We start from the raw sequence: 2,606 nt of genomic DNA, 5'->3' as shown, positions 1-2,606 counted from the left end.
CCGACTCCAGCAGTGGCCATTCATCCGACCGATGGAAGGTTAATCTCCATCACCGGTTGTTGCAGAACCCTTCCAGGCGGCCATCGGTGGCCTCCTTTTTAAAACCTAGATGCCTCCACCCTTGTCTTCCTCGTTTCCACTTCAAAAAGGTACTTAATATCATATTTTTTGCAGAACGTCGTCTCCGGTTTTTGACGAGGCTGAAGGGAGGCAGTGAAGCTGTTTGTTTCGGTTGTTGTAGCGAGCTATGAAAAGGAGTTCAGTGGTGTTGATGGGGAAACGATCAGCGACTGGGAAAGATACATCTGGAAACACACTCACCTGGTTCTTTTACATGCTCTGCAAACATTCTCAAATTCAGGAAATAGTTGCCCTAGAAGTGAATGAAGCCACTGGATCATCCGACTATACAAACTCCATTGACGAATTCTCCATACAATTAATTGAATCTGCCCTTGACAAAATGCATTATCTTCACGCAGCTTTAACCGAGACTCTCAGACTCTATACAGTTGTACCTCTGGTATCACGTAGCTTTAACCGAGACTCTCAGACTCTATCTAGTTGTACCTCTAGTAAATCGCATTATACTTTTGCGGTTCTATCATATTTGTTCTGATTTTTGATATTGTTTGTTCATCAGGATGGAAAACGTTTAGAGGGAGATGATGTTTTACCCGATGGGTTCAAAATAAAGAAAGGAGATGGTGTAAATTACATGGCGTATCCAGTGGGAAGAATGACATACATTTGGGGAGAAGATGCAGAGGAATTTTGGCCAGAAAGACGGCTCTACGATGGCGTTTTTCAGCCTGAAAGTCCATTCAAGTTTACTGCATTTCAAGTAAGTAAAAGAAAATTAGTATCTTTGACTTAATATACAATTAATTATATAATTTCAGTTTGTTTCAACTCGTGATTAAATACATATATATGGTTAGGCTGGGCCAAGGATGTGCTTAGGGAAGGAATTTGCATATAGACAGATGAAAATAATGGCAACTTTTCTTGTGTTCTTTTTCAAGTTTTGATTGGTGGATCAGAGTAGGGAAGCTACAAATAGAACCATGTTTACTTTTTTTTTGGTATGTCTTTTTCAGGGTGTAGAAAAAGCAATTAAAGAATATCACTGTATGAATGTAAATGGAAAAATGAAGATTTACAGTAGTATTGTATAAAATACACTACTAATGCATTAACTACCTTGTAACCAAACTGGTTAATTTTAAGGTTAAAATGTGATAAAGTTATAACCTTGCTTGATTGACTAGTGTGAAACACGATGTTCTTCAGGCGTCGAAAAAGTTATGACATTTGTCACCCGTAGACTTGCAGGTCCTACTATACCTAGCAGTAAGGTGTAGGATTGTCAATCCAGAATATATCTATACACTAACTCACGCTCTCCCTACAGGAGACTCTGGTTATAAAACGGGACATAGCAAGGAAATTTCTATGCCATGAAATATTATCTCACCTTTTAGTTATCTTGTTCTTGTTATAGTATTTATGTTCCTTCTGGTTGTTGCTATAGTATGTATATTCCTTCTTGTTCTTGTAAATGAATAGTAATAGTATATATGTACTGACTCATGTATGTTTCTATGATCTAGAAATAGTATGTAGAAATCCTCTAAACTATCCCTATTATAGTTTACTAGTCTGTTTGTTCAAACTGTTACTGATTTGTAAAAAAGACTCAGTTGTTCAACATAAGCAATCGAGTTAGTATGTTCCTTAAAAATGGGTTTAATATTCATGTATGTATTCAATGAGTATAACTATGATTTAGCCGACAGTCGGACTAGTGATCCTACCCTAAGCCCACAACCAAACAAGGAACAGGAGTTACGGTATTTAGCAATTGTCCTAAGTCTGTTAAAGCATATTTATACGTAAATAGATACACGAATATGAATTTGATAAAAACAGAAATATAAGAATAGTTTTAAAATGGTTTTAACAAGTATTTGAGTATAAGAAATCATTTTGTTTGATGTTTTCACATGTAACTGTTTAACACAATTACATTGTGTTCTACTTGTATTCTCCCCTAAAAGCGTTCAAAAGCATTTAAAACTGTAAATTGGTAGAGGTATAAACTCACCTTGTGTGAGTGATTCGATTTGGAGTTCGATATAGGATGAATGTTTCACTAGTTAGCTCATGGGACAAAATCAAGTCCTAAATGACAATATATTCAACATATTGGCATGCATTTAGTGAATATAACCTCTAAGGTATCAATTAAACAACTTAGGATGTAAGAATTACTTACAAGAGAAGTGTTAGAAACGAAATCAAGTGATTGATTAGAGTTTACGGCCAAGATGGAGTGTTCACGACCCAAGAACACTTGATGTTCTTGAGTTCACGGCCCAATGATCTTGAAGGATGAAGAAGATTCAAGTGTTTTCGGCCTAGAAATCCCTAGAATGATGATGAAATGATGAACACCTTGAAGATCCAAGCAATATTCTAAGAAGAATGGAAGGCTTGAAAGATGATACTTGAGAGAGAAATGTTGGAGTTTGCGGCTAGAAGTGAAAGAATGAAGAAAAATCAGCTAACTCTCATATATATAGGAGAGGAGGTTCACGGCCGTA

The 2,606-nt window shown here is 36.3% G+C and overlaps 1 pseudogene; it reads left to right on the top strand.

The window, feature by feature from the left end:
- Positions 1-247: 247 nt before the first annotated feature.
- LOC145140416 (cytochrome P450 704C1 pseudogene) lies at positions 248-1,178 on the top strand (annotated as a pseudogene).
- The last annotated feature ends 1,428 nt before the right edge of the window (positions 1,179-2,606 follow it).

The sequence above is a fragment of the Lactuca virosa genome, chromosome 9 (assembly GCF_052849685.1).
Source record: "Lactuca virosa cultivar CGN04683 chromosome 9, Lactuca_virosa_CGN04683_v6, whole genome shotgun sequence".
Lineage (NCBI taxonomy): Eukaryota > Viridiplantae > Streptophyta > Magnoliopsida > Asterales > Asteraceae > Lactuca > Lactuca virosa.
The sequence above is the reverse complement of the archived record's forward strand: the minus strand, read 5'-3'. Positions and strand labels throughout refer to the sequence as shown.